This window comes from Hylobates moloch, unplaced genomic scaffold (assembly GCF_009828535.3).
Source record: "Hylobates moloch isolate HMO894 unplaced genomic scaffold, HMol_V3 SCAFFOLD_11, whole genome shotgun sequence".
Lineage (NCBI taxonomy): Eukaryota > Metazoa > Chordata > Mammalia > Primates > Hylobatidae > Hylobates > Hylobates moloch.
In genome coordinates this window covers 20,291,882-20,310,329 of record NW_026652286.1, presented here as the reverse complement: position 1 = coordinate 20,310,329, position 18,448 = coordinate 20,291,882, and the positions used below count along the sequence as shown (strand labels likewise).

At 39.7% G+C, this 18,448-nt stretch overlaps 1 protein-coding gene across 2 annotated transcripts in view; it reads right to left on the bottom strand.

Moving 5' to 3' along the window:
* Positions 1-18,448, bottom strand: part of LGR4 (leucine rich repeat containing G protein-coupled receptor 4) — a 109,348-nt gene that overhangs the window by 76,420 nt on the left and 14,480 nt on the right. The window contains exon 1 of one of the 2 annotated variants that reach the window (XM_058446693.1): positions 10,286-10,337. The exons of the other annotated variant lie outside the window; for it this stretch is intronic. The gene's annotated coding sequence lies outside the window, so the exon portion shown is untranslated. Of the gene's footprint in view, positions 1-10,285; positions 10,338-18,448 lie in introns of those variants that run through there. 2 annotated transcript variants of the gene reach the window in all.

The window sequence follows — 18,448 nt, the reverse complement described above, 5'->3', positions numbered from 1 at the left end:
TTTTTTTTTTTTTTTTTTTTTTTTGAGATGGAGTCTCACTCTGTCGCCCAGGCTGGAGTGCAGTGGCGCAATCTCGGCTCACTGCAAGCTCCGCCTCCCGGGTTCACGCCATTCTCCTGCCTCAGCCTCTCCGAGTAGCTGGGACTACAGGCGCCCGCCACCACGCCCAGCTAATTTTTTTGTATTTTTAGTAGAGACGGGGTTTCACCATGGTCTCGATCTCCTGACCTCGTGATCCGCCCGACTCGGCCTCCCAAAGTGCTGGGATTACAAGCGTGAGCCACCGCGCCCGGCCTAAGGTGACTTTCAATACAAGTTCAATGGTTTTCATGAGTTAATTCTTGGCAAAATGTAGTTTTGCATACTTACATATGGGACAGTAGTAGGTCCAAGCTGCTTAGGAAGAGTATAGATTTCAATTAATTTGTAACTTTGTTCCCACAAAGACCCAGAGGCTTCTCTTTATTTTTGACTAAGAAGTATGGTTAACATACTCCCATGAAACTGTCTGAAAGGGTAAGGTAGTATCTCATATATCTATAACTCCTTAAAGTAGGAGTTCTCAAATTGTGCTCTCAGAACTAGCAGCACCAATATCACCTGGAAATTTGCCAGAAATACAAGTAACTGGGCCCCCACCCAGGTCGACGGAATCAAAAATCCTAGAGGTGGGTCCCAGCAATGTGTTTCACACAGCCCTCCTGGTGATTCGAATACACATTATGGTGGCACAAAGGGGAACCACTGCCCAGCTCTCACAAAGCAATTTTATGCTCGTGAAATTATTTGGACTTCACAGCAACTTTACAAGGCAGGTAGGGTTGGGAGAGTGTCCCCTTTTATAAATGGGGAAATTGAGGCCCAGAGGAGTCTTACCTAAAGTGACCCTGACTTACCTAAAGTGACACAGTTAAGCAAACAGAATAAGAAATTCATAGAACTAGAAAAATATTGGGGATCACATAGCCAAGTATCCTCAATGCATGAGTGAGGCAACTAGAACCCAGAGGCTAAATGATGTGAACAAGATCACACAGTGCCATAATGGAAAGCCTTTTCTCCTGTCAAAGTTCCATTCTCATTCTCCATTAAACCATTACATCTAAGCAGTCAGCCTCAACTAGTTAACTACCTCCTCAAATGATGAGTTAAGTCGTGTATGATAAGTACTTAGTTTGGGACTTACTAGGTATTTCACACACACAGAAAGTGGCATGGGTGACTAAATAAGACTGATTTAATCATTACATAAAAAATCGCCTTTAATAAGACAACAGGGTAAGAGGGTTAAGGACACTGAGGCTAAAGGAATGGACAGATCTTAATCTAACCAGAGAAAGAAATGAATGATAGAGAGAAAGTAAAAAGTTCAAGGGACATGAGGGCTTAATGAGGCTGAAAAATTTGTATACGCTGAGCTAAAAATTTTCTTAAAAAGAGAGAGGGGGGGGGGTTGTAGTCAGAGGGATTTAGCAGTTCTGTGTTCACAAGGTCCAAGATGTGGTCATGGGAGGAAAAGGCTGAAGTGGAGTTGAGACAGGGCTCACCAATGTGATGGAGATAAATGAAATGAGAGGCAAAAGTGTCGAAAGGATTGTCCATGTTGGGTGAGTGACAGAACTTACGGCAGGGGAGAGGATGGCAGAAATCATAAGATCATGAACTTGGCACCCAATTCTCCTTTAAAGGGGACCAACAGACAAACCAGTGGATGACAGTATTTGCGAGGGATCAGAACTAAAGGTCAGGGACCACAGACGGAACAGAGGTTGTGAGTGAAGATGAAAGCCCAGTGACATATGGGCAGCAACCAGGAGTGGTGAGAATCAATGCTATTCTCTTAACAGTGTAGGAAGATGAGCAGCCTCTAACCAAAAGTCCGCAGGGGAAGCAGTTCTTCGGGGAAGAGCTAGTGAAGAGGCTGAGACGGAGAAAAGCATATCAACCATGGAAGAGGGTTAGACAGAATGGGGCAAGCAAGGGCTTGGGATTAAGAAGAGGAGTGGGAAATTAAACAAGAGAAGAGACAAGCAACCCAGCTCCAATACCACCTTTTATGGGAGGTCTACAAATAGAACTACTCACTCTTTTGTAGGGGTGAAAATGCCATCCAAAGAGCCTGATAGGCCACAAGATGAAGCTCAATATTAAACACCTCGTTCAATTAATAACTGAGTCCCACGCAGCTACACAACTACGTTACCTACCTTGCCACAAAACTTTATTTTGTTTTGTTTTACAATTTTAGGGGCCTCATCCTTCCATTTTAATGTAGTGAGATCTACAGAGGGCTTATAAACCACTTATAATCATCTTCAAACACATCTGAGGGGTAGTGAGTTAAATGTTATTACCACTATGTTGTCAACAACAACAACAACAAAAAAAAACACAGGAGATTTTCAAAAGATTACAGAGCAAAACAGCACCAGACCTGAGAAGACTCTAAAATGAATTATGACAATCACTCACAAAGAAAGAGTCAGTATTCCATGTTCTTCACATTGTACACAGAGCTGTGTTGGTTCTGTTCTAGACAAATGAAGAAGAGAGGGCTATAGAGAGAAGCCATTTATTTTCTTAAATAATCCCTGAAAACTGAATCCTCTGCTACTTGAAAATCTGGGAGGAAGAAGACTAATTGGGTAAGAAGCAGAGTTTGGTTTCCGATTTTGGTATAAGGAGCTGTTCACAGCAAAAGAGAAATAAAGGAAGTTAGTATTCATCAAATATTTCCTATATAACAAGGACTGTGCTAGACACATATCATGTTCAACTCATTTAATTCTCACAACCATTCTGAGAGACAGGTATTATTAACTCCAACTGCAGGATGAAACTGAGGCTCAGAAAGGTTAAGAAACTTGCCCAAGGAAACACTGGACAGGGCACTTTATCCACAGCACAAGGATGCCTCAAAAATGGAAGGCCTAGAGTCTCACTGAAAGAAATCCTGGCTGATCTCGGGTCTCTGAACCCCATCTCCCACTCCATTGTCTAAGGGCATATCAGAGTTGGGTGGATCCTGAGAGCTGAACCATGTGCCCCTCTCCCAGCTACACCTGTTATTACACACTCATGTAATACCATCGCACGATGGGAAATTCCTCCCCAAGCTCATTCCTACCACTGAACACCAGAGAGGTTAGAAGTCTGAACTAATGGGTAGGTGGTCTCTGAGACTCATGCGTCCCACCTAAGTAGCCTGCATATCAAAACAGCTTGAGCAAGACGACTCTGTTTTCCGCTAATTACTTGGCCACTTTAACAAGCTTCGGAGGATTTTATTAAAATGAAAATGGGGAAAGGCTGAAGCAGCTTACAAAGGTACAAATTAAAAAATATCTTTACATAACTTTAAGGCTGAATCCACACACAAGGAGCTGTTAAAAATATGTACATAGGTATTTATATTATGTTGTTTTTTAAAGAGAACTCTGGGACAGCTAGAACATTAAAATGACCCTTTCATGAAAATTCCAGGGCATATTCATAACAGGAGTCAGACAGATTTTGTTTTCTACCAGAGTTCTATAAAAATAAACTGTCATCACAACATCCTTGTGGTAGTAAAAGGCCATATTTGCCTGCAGTTAAATCCAACAGCAGCTGCTCTATGGAAAAAGACGGCCCAATAATTGGCTTCTTTCACCTCTGTTAATCACGAACAAAAGTGTCATTCAGTTTCAAAATGGACAAAATGCTCCAATGGATGGTCAGCTAGCTGAGCCAATGGGGTGGAATAACAATAACCCTGTAGCATTTTCTTTTTTCCTTTTGTTTGGTCTTTCAAAGCCCTTAATTAAGACCTGCACAAAGCACCCCTACAGGCTTTTTTCAATGAGGCATTACACGCCTGTTTTCTTGTATTTAAAGAAAAAAAAATAGCAGGGATTTTCTGAAACACATTAAACAGAATACACAATTTCCATTTATTGGCAACTGAAATACTGTTAAAATTTTAGAGCTTAAATATTATCATCAGTAACAAAGCAAGTTCTTTCCATTTCAGGCTTGGGGAGTGGAGGGTGAAAGAGGGACTACTGAGAAGGAGGCGGGAAAGTTAGGGCTGAGACAGGCAGAAGAGTGCCAACTCAAAGAAGTGCTGTTAAACCATTTCTCCAGGAATAAAACTGCAAGCAGCCATAATTTAGAAAGACCTAGATTAGTCTCTAAACCTTTCAATAGCTTAGCACCTACAAACTGAAAGAAACAGCAAAACATGAAATATTCTTAGAGCAAACAACTACTAGTCAACCAAGACAAAGGGTAGTACAAGTTGGAATTGAATCTACTTCTGAAACACTCCTTAAAAATCACACACAGGAAAGCTATTTTTACAATTAAACAATCTCTATAAGAACTTTGTGTAGGTCTATAATTGATTTCTTTTTCTATTTTGGCCTTTAAAAAGCTTCATATAATTAGGGTGGATAAGAATCAGAATGTCCAGCTTTAAAAATATCCATAGCCTAATTAAGTTTTCATTATTCAATTTTCTTTTTGCGCAACTTAAAAAAAAGGCTGTTGTGTTCACTTTTAAATGCCCTGAAATATAATCTTTCCGGGTTTTAGACTGTTCTGAAAATACCTAGTTCTGCCCATAATTTGTTCTTCCCTCCCCCTCTCACAAGTATCCTGAGTGACAGCTTAATGTGACAGCTTTCTTGCCACAATTCACCAAAGGGGAGTGGCAGGTAGGGTTCTCAGAGAACAAATACCTAACAAAGCCATCATTCTGGGGAGTTACTTTCAATCTGTCAATCCAATCCATCAAGTGGAATGTGCTCCACTATTCTCTTGTAAATGTGCTTATTTCAAACAAGGCAGAACTCGGGCAGCTGCCCTACAGAAGACTAAATGACCCAGCTCAAATGTCACCTCTGCTGTGAAGCCTTCCAATCCCCAAGGCAGAGTAAATTCCCCTCCTTTTTGCTCCCACAGCCCTTTGTTCATCCCTCCTTTAGGGTACTCTCATACTGTATTTAATTTGTGCATGTCTATCTTTTCCACCAAACCCTATCACCTACGGACACGTGTGGGCCAGTGTGAGAGACTGGAGGGCACAAACTCTGGAGTCAGACTATGTGGGTTCAAATTCCGGTTAGAGATTATAAATCATGACCTTGGATATATATTTTCAATATATTTGACTAATGCTTATTTAAACATTTTGTACTTAGTTTTCTGAGCTTAAAATGGAGATAAAGAATACCTCTTATACAGCCGTTATGACGATCAAGTAAACTCACATACCTAAAACTCTCAGCATGATATCTGGTACACACGAAGGGCTTCATAAATGTTAAAACAGGAAGCACAGTTCATATTGTCCCTCCTCCCCCCACGAAGACAGCAGCACACTTAGAAGTACAATAGAGGCTGGTTTCAGTGGCTCACACCTGTAATCCAAGCATTTTGGGAGGCCGAGTAGAAGGATGGTATGAGGTAAAGAGTTTGAGACCAGCTAGGCAAGACAGTAAGACCTCGTCTCCACAGAAAAATTTAAAAATTATTCAAGCCTGGTGGTGCATGCCTGCAGTCCCAGCTACTCTGAAGGCAGAGGCCGGTAGATCACTTGAGCCCGGAGGTGAAGGTTGCAGTGAGCTGAGATGGCACCACTGTACTCCAGGCTGGGCAACAGAGTGAGACTCTGTCTCAAAAAACAAACAAACAAAAAAGTGCAGCAGGCACATATTTGATGTTCATGTATAAACTTTGGCTAAGCAAGTTAATCAACAAAATGTCACCAGTAAAATATAATAGAATATTGAAAGACAATCTGTCTATGTCCTTCAAATGATTCAACATTTAAGAGTATGTTACATGGAAGGCACAAGTATAAGCAAGGGAAGAACTAAAAAGATGCTGAGTGAGAGTTGATTCCTGCCCTTAGAGAGCTTAAAAATGGGGTTGTTTGATTTTTTTCTTGTAAATTCGTTTAAGTTCTTTGCAGATTCTGGTTATTAGCCCTTTGTCAGATGGGTAGATTGTAAAAATTTTCTCCCATTCTGTAGGTTGCCTGTTCACTCTGATGGTAGTTTCTTTTGCTGTGCAGAAGCTCTTTAGTTTAGTTAGATCCCATTTGTCAACTTTGGCTTTGTTGCCATTGCTTTTGGTGTTTTAGTCATGCAACAACCCCATCAAAAAAGTGGGCAAAGGATATGAACAGACACTTCTCAAAAGAAGACATTTATGCAGCCAAAAGACACATGAAAAAATGCTCATCATCACTGGCCATCAGAGAAATGCAAATCAAAACCACAATGAGATACCATCTCACACCAGCTAGAATGGCGATCATTAAAAAGTCAGGAAACAACAGGTGCTGGAGAAGATGTGGAGAAACAGGAACACTTTTACACTGTTGGTGGCACTGTAAACTAGTTCAGCCGTTGTGGAAGTCAGTGTGGTGATTCCTCAAGGCTCTAGAACTAGAAATACCATTTGACCCAGCCATCCCATTACTGGGTATATACCCAAAGGATTATAAATCATGTTGCTATAAACACACATGCACACGTATGTTTATTGTGGCACTATTCACAATAGCAAAGACTTGGAACCAACCAAAGTGTCCATCAGTGATAGACTGGATTAAGAAAATGTGGCACCTATACACCATGGAATACTATGCAGTCATAAAAAAGGATGAGTTCATGTCCTTTGTAGGGACATGGATGAAGCTGGAAACCATCATTCTCAGCAAACTATCGCAAGGACAGAAAACCAAACACCGCATGTTCTCACTCATAGGTGGGAACTGAACAATGAGAACACTTGGACACAGGAAGGGGAACATCACACACCAGGGCCTGTCATGGGGTAGGGGGAGGGGGGAAGGATAGCATTAGGAGATATACCTAACGTAAATGACGAGTTAACGGGTGCAGCACACCAACATGGCACGTGTATAAATATGTAAAAAACCTGCATGTTGTACACATGTACCCTAGAACTTAAAGTATAATAAAAAAAAAAAAAGGGAGCGCTTACAAACAATTCTGAGCATGAAGCTGATAGGAGGTCAGCAGGAGTGGTTGCACAAGATACAGGTCATAAAGACCACTCTGATAAAACAGGATGCAATAAAGAAGCTGGCCAAAACCTGCCAAAACCAAGGTGGTGTAAGCGTCCTCTGGACATCCTCGCTGCTCATTATATGCTAATTATAATATATCAGCTTACTAAAGGAACCTCCCACCAGTGCCATGACAGTTTACAAATGTCATGGCAATGTCCAGAAGTTACCCTATATGGTCTGAAAGGGGGAGGAACCCTCAGTTCTGGGGAACTCCCTGCCCCTTTCCTGGAAAACGCATAAATAATCCACCCTTTGTTTAGCATATGATAAAGAAATAACCATAAAAATAGCTAACCAGCAGCCCTTGGGGTTGCTCTGCCAATTTATTCCTTTACATTCTTAATAAACTTGTTTTCACTTAACGTTGTCACTCTTATTGAATTCCTTCCTGTGCAAAGCCAAGAATTCCTGTGGTCTCCTAGGGTGAACCCAAATTTTGGGGTTCATCCTATGACAAAGCATCTAGAAATATATGTCTATTGTATTCATGGCTGACATTATGCTTTCACAATATGTTTGACTAATGTGCATTTTGTCAACAGTGTGTTAAGTCTTTAAATTTTTAAAAATATATGTACAACCAAAGTATCGCATTTCACTAAAGGAATAGAAAGTAATAGGGTTTATGCATGTTATATTTAATATACTTCAATGAACCTTATAATTCTCACTAATGCTCCATGTTAACATAGCACCATGTATGCATTCCAGGTCTATATCCTGTGGTTCTATGATTACAGTTATTGCTGTCTGTAGCACTGTAAGAGTCAAAACTACTTATGCATGAAATTAAAGAATTTGGATCATGAACAAATGTGTGGTAAAATCATTTTGTTTCCATAATGCTCTTTTCAAAGACCTTACCATTAAATACAGGATCACTGGCTTAAATGTGGCAATCTAGTAAGACCTAGTTTAATAAAATCATCAGTAAGTTAGAATCATGTTTAAATTAGAATAAATCATCCAGAGTTTCAGTTGTTCTTTTTTTTCTTTTTTTCTTTTTTTTTTTTTTTTTGAGACAGAGTTTTGGCTCTTGTTGCCCAGGCTGGAGTGTAATGGTGCAATCTCAGCTCACCACAACCTCCGCCTCCTGGTTTCAGGCCATTCTCCTGCCTCAGCCTCCCAAGTAGCTGGGATTACAGGCATGTGCTTCCATGCCTGGCTAATTTTGTATTTTTAGTAGACATAGGGTTTCTCCACATTGGTCAGGCTGGTCTCAAACTCCCGACCTCAGGTGATCCGCTCGCCTCAGCCTCCCAAAGTGCTAGGATTACAGGCGTGAGCCACTGTGCCCCGCCTCAGTTGTTCTTTAGCTGAAAAGAATGTATGGAAACAAAAGGATTTTGCTATACATTTGTTCATAATCCAAATTGTTTTGTCATGAAACGCTAATTTCATGAGTCTGAATAAAATATTAAAGCTACAGATATGTATTTGCATTTGAAAATATCAGGTAGGTTTACTATATTCCATTTTTCTAGAAGAGAGTAATGAGACCAACAAAAATGAGCTCCTTAAATCAACCACTGGAACAAGCCCCCTGAGGGCAGGAGTATTGCCTTTCACCTCTACTCTCACTAGATTAAGACTACCAACAAATGCCTTTCTCATTCACTCAGTGATACTTAATAAAACTAAATAAAACATAATAAACACATACTATAATAAATTTTTACATCTTTTCTTATTTTTCTATGGAAGTATGCAAATGGGAGGTAAAACTCACCTAGTTGACAATATCTAACTATCATAAGTTAGCTAACTTATAATAATAAAACTATCAGAAGTCAAGAATCTTATTTGTATTACCTTCATCCAAGAGAACATGCTGCCCATCATCAACACTGTCCAGATATTTATCAGCTGCTGTAAAATAACCAATACCTGCCTAAGTATAATGAGTGAATCCTCAAGACATGCCTAAGAGTTTATTTTTTAATATTGAATGTATAGTATCATAATAATTAAAGTTTAACAAAAATCTATTCAATCATTTTGTCAAATGTCGGCCAGGCGGGATGGCTCATGCCTGTAATCCCAGCACTTCAGGAGGCCGAGGTAAGATGATCATTTGAGCTCAGGAGTTCAAGACCAGCCTGGGCAACACAGCGGGACACTGTCTCTACAAAAAATAAAAAATTAGCCAGGTATGTTGGCCTGTGCCTGTGGTCCTAGCTACTCAAAAGGCTGAGGCAGGAGGGTGACTTGAGCCTAAGAGCTTGAGCCTGCAGTGACCCATGATCACGCCACTGCACACCAGCCTGGGCGACAAAGTGAGACGCTGTCTCTTAAAAAAATCAAAAACTTGCTTGGTTATTTACTATTATTTAAAAAAAGAAAAAAAAAGAAGACCAATAAATAAAAAGTAAATAAAATAAAAATAAAAATAAAGTTCAAAATGTTGAGAATTATATCATTTCTGAGAAAAATTCTGTAGGAGATACCACTTCCAGAATTCAAAGGATGTATGTCTATAATTAGCTGAATATTCTAAACTCTTTAAACACACTCCAGAAAATATAACAGGATGAGCTTCAATTGTTTCTGCTATGCTTCCTGATCAATATTTTAACAATTAGAACTGCTTTATTACCAATATCTCTTCAGTGAGTGTTCCTTTGACTTATTTCTAGGTTAGCTAAAAGTTGGTTCCCCTAGAAGCTGATGATTTGGGGCAAAAATGCCTTGTACAACATGGAAACTGAAAGGCAGAACTTGGCTACATCTCCCTGAAAAACGCTTTCGTTAAGTCTGATGAATGTGATATTCTGCTTTCCAAAAGACTGGCATACTAGTATTTTCATTGTAGAATATCCAATTCCCTATATGCTACTGTTATTCTAGATCCACTGAGCAAAATGAAGCTGTTAATATTAAGGACACCGGAAGGGACAGAATTTTGAAGATGGGCAATAGAGCCTTAAGACTAAAGCTCTAAAACTATGCTACCAAAAAAATTTAAAAAGTAACATTCAATAAGCCTTATAAATTGTCAGTAGAGACATGGGTATATTCCTCTACTTGAAACATGGTACGATTAATACTTTTCAACTCCTCCTGGCAGAATACTTTCCTTCTGGCAGAATATCTTCAATTTCTCCTGGTAGAAAATAGACACTTTCAATTCCATAAACTTCCACTTGGAAAATGAAACAGAACTTCCCATAATGTTGTTGCTGTATAATAAAAAATACTCACACAGAAAATTGTGCTCTCAGGCCAGGCACGGTGGCTCACGTCTGTAATCCCAGTATTTTGAGAGGCCGAGGTGGGTAGATCACTTGAGGTCGGGAGTTCGAGACCAGCCTGACCAACATGGAGAAACCTCATCTCTAATAAAAATACAAAATTAGCTGGGGGTGGCGGCACACGCCTGTAATCCCAGCTACTCGGGAGGCTGAGGCAGGAAAATCGCTTGAACCCGGGAGGCAGAGGTTGTGGTGAGCCGAGATCGCGCCATTGCATTCCAGCCTGGGCAACAAGAGTGAAACTGCGTCTCAAAAGAAAGAAAGAGGCCGGGCGCGGAGGCTCACGCTTGTAATCCCAGCACTTTGGGAGGCCGAGGCGGGCGGATCACGAGGTCAGGAGATCGAGACCACGGTGAAACCCCATCTCTACTAAAAATACAAAAAAAAAAAGATTAGCCGGGCAGGGTAGCGGGCGCCTGTAGTCCCAGCTACTCGGAGAGGCTGAGGCAGGAGAATGGCGTGAACCCAGGAGGCGGAGCTTGCAGTGAGCCGAGATTGGGCCACTGCACTCCAGCCTGGGCGACAGAGCGAGACTCCGTCTCAAAAAAAATAAATAAATAAAAAATAAAAAGAAAGAAAGAAAATTGTGCTCTCATATCCATTCCTTGCTTTGGGGTGCTAGATGTGATGCACCTATATTTAAAAACAAAACAAAACCATTTCTTTGCCCACTCTTCATAAACCTTTCAATTTCTCCAACAAGTCTGATACCCCGGGACAGAATAATGTCCAGTGGCAGGTTGTGTAATGATCTATATACTATTTCCAGGATTACTATTTCTAGGTTATGTAAGGATCTATACTATTTCTAGGACTCCTTACAAAAACACTTCTTAAAAACACTACAGTTTTTAGTATTCACAACTAAATGAACGGTACTTTTCAATACTTAAAACTAAAGTTTAAAGAGTCTACTTTTATTTCCAAAGTTGGCACAATTTTTCACTTAAAATAAGGAAATGTTCAATTTAAAGAGACCACCAGAGAACTGTTTAGAACCATCTAGTTAGGAACCATAACTTTAGACAGATGCTTCACACCACTACTTTAATGAAGAGTATCCACCAGACATCACTTAAGAACTGAGGCCTAAGTCACTATGTCAAAGGTATAAATTATGGTCCAAAGACAGCGCCAGGCACTGCTGAGCTTGGAATTGCTTACTGAGCAACCATGTTGTTTCAAACAAACTAAATGTTTTAAAGAGGCTAAAGGGCAGTGGAGACAATTATTGGAAGGAAATTTCTCACTAGGCCAGAAAGGAATAATTAAGTCTTTGCATGCTAAATCACATCACTGGGGTTAACAATGAAGTAATCAAGTGTAAATGGTGACAAAGCCCATCTATAGGACTCATGAAAGGAAATTAAGGTTGTGGGTAATCTAGACTATTGTTGCTTAAATACCACAAAAATTAGTCCCTAAAACTTCATTCATTCATCCTCTGTTTAGATAAATGTGTGTGCTTTTAGTGGGAGGCAAGAAATTGGTTAATCCAGTAATTAAGGCAAATATACTGAATCATCAGAAGTAAAACACCATTCAGCTACTAATTCACAGGCAGAGATCCAAGGTCATTCCTCATACTACTTAGACTGTACCAAGCACTCAGTAATAAAATACTTTCATAATAGGAGATCCATGTCCATTCCATTCAAAAATATGATTCAAACCATTTAAATTATAAACCTAATGCTTAATTTGCATATTGTACTTTCTCTGCTTCAGAACATAAAAGAGAATTCACATACACACATACATAGCTGGGGGGAATGTGGGCATGAAGCTGGGGAGAAAAATGGACACCCACGTAATCTTCCAACAATTGCTCAATAGCAAATTAAAACTGGTTATGCTCTCAGGGAGCAAAATAATGTTGATGTGAAAGTTAAAAGAGCTAGATTGAGACTCTGGCTCTGCAACCTCAGGCTGTCATCTTACTTCAGAGACTCAGTTTCCTCATCTTCTTTAAGGGGTAAGGCCATGGCTAAGACTTCTCAGGACTCTCAACAGATCTGGTATATTTGTTGTTGTTTTTTTAAAAACAATTTAAGACTCACTAGAAGTTGCAAAAATAGTGCAGACAGTTCCTGCATACCCTTCACCCAGCTTTTCCCAATGGCAACATCTTACATAACCATAATATATTAGCTAAACCGGGAAATTTACTTTGATGCAACACTATTTACTAAAGCTACAGACCCTACTCAGATGGATTCATGTGACTACCACTACCATCATGATAAGGAACTCCTCCATCACCGCAAAGAAATGCCCTCCTGCCACACTGTTCTCTCGCATCATTTTCCTATGTCCAACCCTCGCAACCACTGGTCTGTTCTCCAACACTATAATTTTGTCATTTATAGTAAACCTGGAATCATACAGTATACAACTTTTTGAGTTTGGGTTTTTTTTTTTTTTTTTTGAGACAGAGTCTCTGTCGCCCAGGCTGGAGTGCAGTGGTGCGATCTCGGCTCACTGCAAGCTCCGCCTCCCGGGTTCACATCATTCTCCTGCCTCAGCCTCCCGAGTAGCTGGGACTACAGGCACCCGTCACCTTGCCCGGCTAATTTTTTTTTTTTTTTTTTTTTGTATTTTTAGTAGACACGGGGTTTCACTGTTGAATTTGGTTTTAATCACTCAGGCTTAATACCATTGAAAACTATCCACAGTCATGTGTATCAATAGTTTGTATACTTCTGTGTAATAGCCTGTTGTATTGACATACCAGTTTATTCTGCCACATTGATTTCAAACCTTTTTATGTTTTTTCTTTTTTCTTTTATTTTCTTTTTTAATGCTCCTACATGCACAGTGACTTTTATGTTTAATTAAGTTGTCACTATGAGGTAGGGAGAAACTTTTTTTTTTGAGACAGGGTCTAGCTCTATCGCCCAGGCTGGAGTGCAGTGGTGCAATCTCAGCTCACCACAACCTCCACCTCCCGGGTTCAAGCAAATCTCCTGCCTCAGCCTCCTGAGTAGCTGGGATTACAGGGGCCCACCACGATGCCCAGCTAATTTTTGTATTTTTAGTAGAGACAGGATTTCACTGTGTTGGCCAGGCTGGTCTCGAACTCCCAACCTCATGATCCGCCCACCTCAGCCTCCCAAAGTGCTGGGATTGCAGGCATGAGCCACCGCGCCTGGCCAAGAGGAACTTTTTAAATTTTGTTTTGCATTGCTTAAGATAGATTCATATTCCTATAGATATTGACTAATTATCTTACTATCTAAATTTCATTCCAGCCTTCCCTGGCTACCCTACTTTAACAGCAAACCACCTTCATCTTGCTTTATTTTCCTTGACAGTATTTAATATTACCTGACCTTTTATATTCATTGTGCTTATTTACTGTCTACCACTAACCCCCACCCCCCTGCCAGGTAAGTTACAGGAGTGCAAGGATGGCATCAGATACTGTTCAATTCTGTGTCCCCAGCACCAAAAACAGTCCCTAACACATCAGACACTTAATAAACAAATGTTGAACAAATTAATTTTTAAAGTTCCGACTTATTATCTCAGTAAGTAATTATTATTTTAAAGTTGAAAGAGTACTGATTCTGTAAACCAAAAATAAAATTCTAAGGGCCCCAACCTTCTGAATGGAACCCTCCTCTTGGCCAAAGGCATTCCAAAGTTAACCTGAAAAACTAGTTCAGACCATGATGGGAAGGGGAAGTTGGACATGCCTCATTATATCCTACACCCTTTTGGAATTCAGTAAGAGCCAACCAGCATTAGAACCAACACAGACCTGAAGACTTATAAGAAACATTTATAATACAATCGATTCTCTTTGAAGCCTGCTACCTGGAGGCTTCATCTGCATGATAAAACTTTGGTCTCCACAACCCCTTATCATTGGAACTAGGAGATTCCTTTCTATTTATTCCAGGCTTTTAGATAATAACTACTCTTTCAGCCAATTGCCAATCAGAAAATTTTTAAATCTACCTATAACCTGGAAGCTCCCTGGCTTCAAGTTGTCCCACCTTTCCAGATCAAACCCATGTACATCTCACAGGTATTGATTGATGTATTATGTCTCCCTAAAAAGTATAAAAGTAAGCTGTACCCCAACTACGTCTTCAAGACTGCCTGTGGCTGTGTCACAGGCAAGTCCTTAGCCTTGGCAAAATAAACTTTCTAAATTGATTGAGATCTGTCACAGATACTTTTGGGTTGACAATTCCATGAACCACTATACAAATATTTGTAGCTCTCAAAGAATAGTTTGAATAAATAAAATTATTGGCCGGGCACGGTGGCTCATGCCTGTAATCCCAGCACTTTGGGAGGCCAAAGCAGATAGATTGCCTGAGGTCAGGAGTTTGAGACCGGTCTGGCCAAGATGGTGAAACCCTGTCTCTACTAAAAATACTAAAATTTAGCCAGATGTGGTGGCATGCACCTGTAATCCCAGCTACTCGGGGGGCTGAGGCAGGGGAATTGCTTGAACCAGGGAGGTGGTGGTTGCAGTGAGCCGAGATCGCGCCACTGCACTCTAGCGTGGAAGACAGAGCAAGACTCTGTCTCAAAAAAAAAAGCAAAATTATTTGCATTAAACATTTTTATTCACCTCCACAAACTATCTCCTACAATTTCAACAAAGTACTGAGCCCAAGGAAAACTGGGAAGACAAGGAAGAAGCACAGGAAATTTTATCTTGTCATCCAACAGACACAAGCCACAGCAACACAAGTCAAAAGTCTCACTAAATGTTAATATTAAATTAAATGTTAAAGATTAACACAGTCAAAGAAAGGATCATCTCTTCTGATAATGCTCTTCCACTTGCCTTGTCTCTCTTTCTTTCTTTCTTTCTTTCTTTCTTTCTTTCTTTTCTTTTCTTTTCTTTTCTTTCTTTCTTCCAGGTCTCACTTTGTCACCCAGGCTGGAGTGTAGTGGCACCATCATAGTTCCCTGCAGCCTCAAATTCCTGGTCTCTAAGTGATCCTCCTGTCTCAGCCTTCTGAGTAGCTGAGACTACAAGTGTGTGCCACCACGCCAGGCTAATTTATTTTTTGTACAGATGGAGTGTTCCATTTTTAACATACCCTGGAGCGCTATAAATGATTCTTGTCATGTCATACAACTAAATGTAACTGGATTTCTCCCCCATTAAATGAGGAATTGGAGCCAGATCAACTGCCAGCTCTTAATAGAAGTACACTGAGAAGGGAGGAAAAGTCTAAAAAAAAAATCAACAAGAATTTGGTGTTATGATTTATGTGATTGAAAAGTTTAACAAATAATAACTACTATGTCTATAAACAGGTTAATATAATATACACCATTGGGAGAAATTGACTTTTTGCTTTTCCCATGGAACAACATAGCCTTTTTGATGGGTGGACCATAATAAAGAAGAGTTTTAGATCCACTGCACTAGATGACCTTTAAGATCCTTTCCAAATCTACATTCTAAGGAGCTGAGAACACTTCAAGCACAGAACAAAACAAAACCTCTCCAGAATTAATTCCCCATCTACATAATGAGAAGTTTCCGATACCTAAGACACGTACAATGGATGAACGCCTACATTTAGGAAGAGCACTGAAAGATACTGTTATACAGCCCACTCAACCAAATAACCCTAGTCTATAAAAGCAAGATCCAACACCCTACCTGCAAAACCTCTCATTACTAGTGGTAATAAGTCCTCACTTGCCATGGTTTCTCCATCTCTAAAATGGGGAGAATAATAGCACTGCTTTAGAGGCCTATTGGGAGGATTAAATAGATAACACGTGTTATGCACTTCATTTAGTGCCTGTCATTCAATAACAGTATTATGAGCATCTAAGTTAGTAATAAGAGGATGGTGATGATATTATCTGAATGGCAGGACAGACCAGAGAGCTCTTCATGACTAAGAATGCAACGTAAGTGAAATGAGAAAGCAAAATGCTTCCAGGGGAAGAAGACAACCTTTAGAATCACCAAGCAAATGACTGTTTAGGATGAGGCTGGCTATCACCAGTACATTCAAAATTAAAACTGTGGCCACAGATTCAATCATGAATAACAGCCCTGCTGCTAAAGGAAAGAGCACACAGATCCAAATGGGAACCCATCAAGTCTGTAAAACATTAACAGCTTAATAAACATCAGCTCACACCATCAACACACACAGTGTTCGAGTCAACTAAAGAGTACCAACTAAATTAATACCAAGTTGACTAAATGAAATGCCTTGGGGGAAAAAAAGGCTCATGGGTGATTCACTTTTATGCTGAATTTCCTATAAAAACATCTTCAATAGGAGAGGCAGGAAATTCCAGTGAGTGAAAGGGGGCAGCTATATGGAAACCATCATACTGCACATTTTGCTTTTTAATCTACTGCAAAGTTTTGGTTTAAAGGAGCACATTCAGAAATTTGCTCCTTTAGAAACAGAAAAGTGAGTCCGCTAACAGATCTGATCCTCATATACCGTGTAAGTGAAGTCCACAGAAGAAAGAAAAAGCAAGTCAAAAAGCATATGACTGATACTTTCCAGACACACACAAAAAAACACTATTAACATGGGAAATGATGTGAAAGCTTTTAAACAAGTATGTATAAAAAGCAAAAAGACTAAGTTAGAGATACTTTTTAAAAGTTCTGCTACAAATAACAGATAACTTCATTTTACACAATAGATTTTGAATCTATTGTGTAGATTTTTGACTCCAAATCCAGTCATAGTCTCTCAGTGTATGCAGACATACAGATGTATGTGTGCTTTTTGGGTACACATTTTTTTCTGTTCTGATTTTTTTTTCCTGTAATAACCTGTAGCTTCTCACCATTTTGTTTCTCATTTCACCTTTTCCTCTTCTGATAAATTGTCAAATATCTAAGCAAACTACAGGGATGAACAAACTTAAATATGGAACACCTGAGCTTCACAAACTACCACCCACTAACTGTGGGATATTTGGACAAGTTACCTAATCCTTTTAAATTCCAGTTTGCTCAGTGATAAAATGGGAATCCTGCCATGGACCAAGATGGTTACTGTGGAAATTCTAGTTAGCACATGTAAAATGTGTAATATATAGGTAGGCCCAGCAATTCTTCACTAAATTTCCATTTTAAAAAAAATCAGACATTCCAAATATGAATACATTAATAATTCAAACTTTTTTCACTGTAAGCAAAATGCTTCACATTAGGGTAATTTCTACAGGAATCTCTGGCAGGGATTACAGCAACTGCTAGGTATCATGAAGGGAGCTAAGAATTCTTCTCTTTTAAAAGCAGACGTTCTCAGCGTAGAGGAGTTTAAAGAACTTAAAGCAGACATTTAAACAAAATCAGTTTTTAACAGCTTTTGCTAATACTACATACCATGCTAACAATATATTGTGACTATAAGTAATTGGTGATAACAAACCTCACCACAGTCTAAGACATTAAAATTGAGACCAACATTTTCTTATAAATATACATTTACCATATGACCCAGGATCTCACTCTAGGTATTTACGCAAGTGAAATAAACACCTATGTTCATACAAAAACTCTATGTGAATATTTATGGTGGCTTTATTTATAATAGCCAAAAAACTAGAAATAGGGCAAATGTCCCTCAACTGGTGAATGGAGAAACAATTTATAGTATACGTACACAATGGAACACTCCTTAGCAATGAAAATGAGTACTGCAAGGCACAGTGGCTCACACCTGTAACCCCAGCACTTTGGGAGCCAGGGCAGGAGGATCATTTGAGGCCAGAAGTTCAAGACTAGCCTAGCAAACACAGCAAGACCCCATCTCTGCAAAAAATAAAAAAAAAAATTAGCCAGGCATGGTGGCACATGCCTGTAGTCCCATCTATTTGGAGGGCGAAGGTAGGAGGACTCCTTGAGCCCAGGAGTTAGAGCCTGCAGTGAACTGTGATCATGCCACTGTGCTCCGGCTTGGGCAACAAAGCAAGTCCCTATCTCAAAAAGAAAAAGAAAAGAAAGTGAGTATTACATACTAATATATGCAACATGTTAGAATCTCAAATGCAGTATGGTGAGTAAAAGAGGCCAGACGCAAAAGGCTACACTGTTTTATTACATTTATATGGCATCCTAATAAAGGCAAAACCACATAAAGTGAGGAAACCA